Source organism: Crocodylus porosus, unplaced genomic scaffold, assembly GCF_001723895.1.
Source record: "Crocodylus porosus isolate Cpor-Errol unplaced genomic scaffold, CroPor_comp1, whole genome shotgun sequence".
Classification (NCBI taxonomy): Eukaryota; Metazoa; Chordata; order Crocodylia; family Crocodylidae; genus Crocodylus; species Crocodylus porosus.
The window spans coordinates 49,451,256-49,457,854 of record NW_017728947.1 but is presented as its reverse complement, the minus strand read 5'-3'; positions in this window follow the sequence as shown (position 1 = coordinate 49,457,854).

The following is a 6,599-nucleotide window of genomic DNA, read 5'->3' as shown; positions in this document are numbered from 1 at the left end:
ATATATATATATATCCCTCATCTTCATGTGTTTGTTTGTTATTATTTATTGGTATTAGGATAATCCTTTGGGGCCCAAAACGGGTATGGGGTAACTCTGCAAGCTCGTAATAGATAACCCCTACATCTGAAGACATTTCCGAGTAGGGATTTTTGAAAAGGAAAGGGAGGTAGGAAAAACATAGAGGTGAGATAAAGGAAGACAAATTAACAAGGAAATGATCATGTTTGCTATTATAAGAAGCAGGTGGAAGTTACCGATTACTTTCTAGTTTGTGGCAAAGCTGTATCTTTAAAGAGAGTTAGGTGGGGGTTTTTTTGCTTTCTTATATATAGGGCTCAGTGCAAGAAACAAAAGTGGGTTGGAAGAAAACTGCACTAGTGAGCAACAGAGTAGTATGGGCTATAAAGCAGAGATAGAAAAACATTATATTTGGTCTCAGATATTTTGCATTATAGACTTGAATAAAACAGAATGTATGTGCTTATGTTAGGATTTAAGTTGCTTTTGCCATTACTAGAGCCTCAAAATTATCATGGTTTTTAACCATGTAACTCACTTTTAATAATATTAAGAACTGACCCAAAATTAATTGCTTGATTGCAAAATAAGCATGAAGTGGGGTACATATACTTATATAAGTGTATTTGGAAACACAAGAGTATGTGTGTACATGCATGTGTGTAAAAAAAAAAAAAAACCAAACTCATTTCATCACAGCAAATAATTGCCAGAGTTTATCATAAACGTTCAACACATAGAATACGCTTTTATTACAGATTCAGCTCTTTCTGGGGGAGCTGATTACCCTTAGTCCTACCATCCGTGATGATAATTATTGCTGTTCACAATGAAGATACATAAATGTACAGGTTAAAACAATGCTAGCCGGCTAACTTCTAACCAGAACTTCACACAGCCATGAACACATTTTCTGCATACAATACTAGTCTCTTAATCTACCTAATGTTTTTGTCACTGTAGTATCTGAGTGCCCACAATTAGCAGGTGGCCCAGTTCAGCAACCATTAGGAAGGTATGATGTATTATGTATGCACAAAACACTGGATTTATAATGGTGGTTTGAAGTGGACTTTTGTTTAATTTCACCTATTTCAGTTGCAGTTGGTGGGTCACCTGGACAAATAGGAAATTGGAATCTAAATCATGTCCATAGGGGGACACTGTTAGGCCTGCTTCCTTTGACGCTTTGTAAAATAGTCTAATGCTAGGACATATCCCTACAACCCAGAAATGCTTTTTTAAGGTTTTGTCTACATTAGGCTGTTAGTTTCCAGTACAGCTGCACTCAGACAAACTGTACTCCACACACTTTGCACCTATACAGCATGATTTTGCAGTGCTGTACTCATGCTAATTTTAAGCACTGGTTGCTAAGATGTGAGCAAGGACTGGCCTTAGTGTTCTCTGTATATAGCATTTGGGAATGGTGTGCACCTCCTTTTCCATAGCTCAGCTTGTTTATCTGCAGAGATTTTAATCTCCTATTTAGGACCTTCCCAAGAACACATTTATTTGCTTCTCATCTCGAGGCAGGAAGAAGAGGGAGCTGGGCCCTAGGGGGAGAAAAATGCCCCAGCTATGTCCTGATGCCTCCCTAAGTCTGTGACTTTGCAGCAAGGGTCAGAATTAGTTTTTGGGATGTGCTGATATTTCTCCTAGCTCCAGTTACAAAGTAAACTCCACAGACCTAAAACATCTTTGTCAGCACATGTTCAGAATAGTTGCATGCATTTTCTCAGATCCTTGTGTTTTGTTTAATGGTTCCTCAAAAATATCCAAAATACCTATGACTTCTGAACATTTCTCGCTGGGGTTCCTAGGCCCCATGAGCTATTTGAACTTACCTTCGTCTTTGAAGGGCTCCTTAGCTACTTAATTCTGGCTCCTTATTTGTGAAGAAATACAAAATATTCCCAATCTTGGTCTCTTCAGATCCAAAGTGAGCTGTTGCACACAGTAATTTGTGTACAAGACCCTTCTTTTTCATGTGTATTTATGAGCAGCAAATAGCTAATGCTTTAAGTATCAGCAGTGTTGCCTTTTGCATCTGGATGGTGCAGGTAATACTTCTCAGAACTTCTTCCCCCCCCCCCTCCCCAAGCTCTGCAAACACAGGTGAGATGCTGCTACATCACTTATGCCCCAGACCTATTTTCAAAGCTATCTTGGTAGCCATAACTTATAGAACATTTTTGAATGATAGGGTCTGGGGATAAAGCAGCTTCATGAAAGAGGTTAGCTAGTACACCAAGCCAACATGTGGTAGCTGAATTTGAACCATGCTTTTCCAAGTGAAAGGCATTCTTCTTAAAATGGGTTCCTGCAGGAAGATATGTACAACCCCTGACATCAATAGACACCACTGCCCTTTGGGACTGGTAGCCTTATTTAAGGGCTGAAATACATATTGCAGTTGTAATTGATCCAGAAATTAACAGTATTTCATTCTTGGGGTCGGGATGAGTATTCCAAGACAGGCCCTGGTTTGGCTGAGCATCAAGAAGACTATAGCCTGCTTACCTGTGGATTTATATAGTATAGTTTATGGCAGCAGCAGACAATTTTTCCTGTCAGAGACACCATCCCAATAACAAATCATTTGAAGTGGGGAACATCCAGGTAAAAAGCTGATTTAGAAGACAGTCATTCCTCTGATTTTTGGTTACTAACTGTCTGTATAGACACAAAGGTAGTCAGTGGGCCCTGATCCAATAAAACACTTAAGCACATGTTTAAATCTGTCCCCATTGAGCAAAACATTTAAGCACACACTTTAGTCTTATTGAAGTCTGTGGAAGTTAAGTGTATGCAGTAGCTTAGGGATGCAGCCAGGCACCTGGGGCACAGAGACTGGTGACTTCTGGTTGCTGCATGATTGCAGTTGCGATTGCTCCTTATTCTCCCCTCTCAGCCCCCTCCCCACGTGCCCACCCTGAAACCTGACCAGGTCTGTAGGAGACGAAAGCTCAACTTTTGGACACCCAAATGTTTAGAAGCTTGTCCTCTTATACAGGATAGCAGTACAGGACCAGACTGCCTTGCTTTGACAAGTATAATGGTAAGGTAGCCACACATGCCCTAGGAGGGTGGCTCCTTTCTTCACTTCCTAGCTTGTTTGTGGTGATTTTAGTGACCTGCTGATACCCCTTTAGCTGCTAGTGCTTACTGTAAACAGGATTTTCTGGAAGTGATGGTTTCTCTTGCCAGAACAGGAGACACTACTTCTGTGCCAGCGGGTTGTGAGCAGTGAAGCATTGGGTGTACACTTCTTTCTCTGTGTAAGTGTCAACAGCCCTGAGACTTTGGCTCAGGTTTTTTTTTCTCCCTGTGCAAAAAAACCACTTGTCCTGGCTATCAAGGATAGGACTGATAAGCTCAGCAACATTCATTATCTGCTGGTCAGATGTTAATCAGGTTCTTGTGTCCCCTTTTCAGTTCCTCTGCTGCTGGTCCAGCTCATTATTATCTGGGCTGTTGCATATTATTTCCATTCATATGTAAAGATGGGCCTGGTGCAACTGAAATGTTTTGCTTGACTTCACTGTTGAATAGCTTTATGTGTAAAGCGAAGTTTCTGTACCTTATATGTAGAGTATGAGTGTTTATGAGATGAGGGTTTGTCAGAGAAATTACTTGTCCTTTTTAAGTACTGTTTCTTCTGTGCTTTGAGACTTCATTTCCTGCTTAGCCAGGGAATATATTTCCCCCCAACTCCCCCTTTTTATGAAGAACATCTCTTCATTTTGCCTCATCTCTTGACTGCAGGTTTGCTCTTGCTTCTGTTAAAGTCAACAGCAAAAATCTTAGTGACCTGATTCTGCTCTGTTACAGTGCTCTGGAGTAAAGTCATTAAACTGGAGTGAACAGAACAGAATCAGGCAAAGAGATTTCAGTTCTGTAAGACTGTGCTTCTGTGTCCAGCTGTTTGAGATGAGAACTTTTTTTCCCCCTCCTGTTGGAGACAATGGGAATGGAGGAACCTGGACACCCTTCTGTCTGCAGTTTGAAGACTTCACTGTGGGTTTCTCTCACACCCAGGATCTTCACTAATTTGTCACTGGGAGAGGCCTTTTGCCCAAAGTCCATGATACATTTTGCAGCAGCAAAGCAATGAAAACTGCAAATGGGAATTTCCCCACAGAGTTAAATAAAATAATTGAGGCCACCAAATTTTCATTTTGTGTGTAATAATACCATATTCAATTAAGCGATTTGTGGGAGCCCTCCTTTAGCTTCTAGTCAACAGTGAGTCTAGGGGAAAATTAGCCTGGATTTATTTTTTAAACAGCTTTATTTGTGACACAGCTGTTGCCTCTGATCCTTTGGGGCTTAAAAAATAGTTAAATTATATTAATGTCTAGTTTGTTTCACTGTAGCTAACACATCAACCAATTACTCTTGTGCATAATCTACTGTATCTCTTTTCTCTGTTCCATGTCAATGTATTATGTGTATCTTGGATTATGATTCTTTTTTGTCTTAAGTTATTCTATGTTATAGAACAATATTTAAATGAAGCAAAGAGCTGATTAAAGTTGATGAGTTATTTTGTTTTTCTCTTTGCTTTCTTTTGGATGTACTGTAAATTGTAAACCAAGGATGCCAAGCAGGCTTGGTTCAATGGCTAAAATTATTGTATTACAGTGTAATGCTGATCTAGGCCTTGTCTCAACACTAGAGCACACAGACTTGAATAAAACTGTTACAAGAGTCCTTGATTTTAGGTTTGAGTTTTTGTTTCAGTTTTTCAAATAGTTTTGAATAGGCTTTGGGAATTGATGACAGTAGACAACTGACAGTGCTGGATTGAAGCCTAGCAATGTCTGTACAAGCTCACATACATACCTCTGCCAGTACATCTCAAATATGACCTGCAATTCTCCCTGCTGTTCTGCTGTTGGCCTCTCACAGAGCTCTGTAAATCCAATGCATTACAATCCCAACATTCAAAACTCATCTGCTAACCCAGCCTTTAGCTACCTTTTGATCAAATCGTTTAGCTGTATGGTGTTTTTCCTAAAGCAAATGTTCATGCAGTACTAGGCTAGGTTCATCCTACTCTTCATTCTACTTATGACCCAAGTCAAAATATAAATCTAATAGATGTCCAAAACTTGAAAGGCTAATGCAGCTACCCACTTTAAACAGGATGACAAATAGCCTTTTAAATTCACTTTAACAAATGTATTTTGAATTCATGCCATTTCACTGAGCCTGTCAGAAACTGCTAGTGCACAGCAACCTTTCAAGAACCTATGTCATTTGCTATCTCATAGTGCAAGAGCCAAAGTAATGTGGTTTTGATTCCAGGTTTATGCCTTGGTTTGCAGGCTGGCAGCTTGCTCGACTGAAAGGAAGCATTTCATACAACTTTCTTCCTCAGTTTAATTCATGGAGATGCATTGATATGTCTTGTAGACAGTCCTATTTCCCAAACCCCTAAAGCAAAAGTGTATTTCCATAGTGTTAGGAGTGCAATAAAAAAGAGAACTGAAAAATCTTCAAACTATACAAATAGGGATGCACAGTAGCCAAGTAATGCATAAAGAGATTTACTGCTTAGCTCAATAATGGAGAAGGTAGTACTGCTCACATTTTTTGTTGAAGCTGGTGGATTTTTAGACAGAAAAGTGGCTTGTGTATAAAACTGAAATGTATATAATGTATTGTAGCCATGTATCTGCTATGAAGCACTATCAGCAGTCCCCAGGAAGAGCCTTGGACCATCATGGGAGATGTAATCCTAATAAGGAATACAGATTGTAGAGAAAAATGGAGTGAGACTCACACAGACTATAGAAGCAAAAATAGGGACTGTAGCAGCAAAAATCTGAATTTTAAAAGTGAAGATAAAAATTTGTCCAGGTCTGTAGAAGGCAAAAGCTATTACTGAGTGCACACTACAGATAAAAGCCTGAGTTCAGTGGAGATACCAAGTTACATACAGAATTAGTACCCTAGGGCAGTGCTTCTCAGCCTTTTTGATTTCACAGCCCATCTTAAGCTCCAGAACTAGAACCACTGTAGGGCTAGGTACAGACATTCAAAACCCCTAAGGCAGGATCAATCTGAGTTGCACAGTTTTATGTAAGCAATGTAGTTTAGATCAATAGTGAACAGAACAAACATTCACCCTTTGGTGGGAGGGGCACATTTTAGACCAGGTTCCACCATTTTTAAATCAGTCTGTGTTTACCAAACTTCTGTTTTGCTATAGACCAGTTTCCAATCCCTTATATTGGTAAAAATGTAATATCTGTACCTGGCCTAGCAGCTATGAGTACAATACTATGTTTGCAGTCGGCCAGGGGTTGTCAACCAGGGGTACACTTCTCCCTGAGGGTACTTCGAAAGGTATGCGGGGGTGGGTGGGGATGGAGTGCTGCTGCTCTGCACCTCTGCCTTGCAGGAGCAGGGCTGGGGTGGGGTGAAAGCAGGGCCACACAGATGTGCACAGAAGTTGCACTGCTGCCACTTTACCACTTGCCATGCCCCTGCTCCACATCTGGCTGCTCACAACGCCCCTCCCCCTGTTCTGCGTCTGGCTGCTTACCACTCCCTCCTCCTCCCCACCC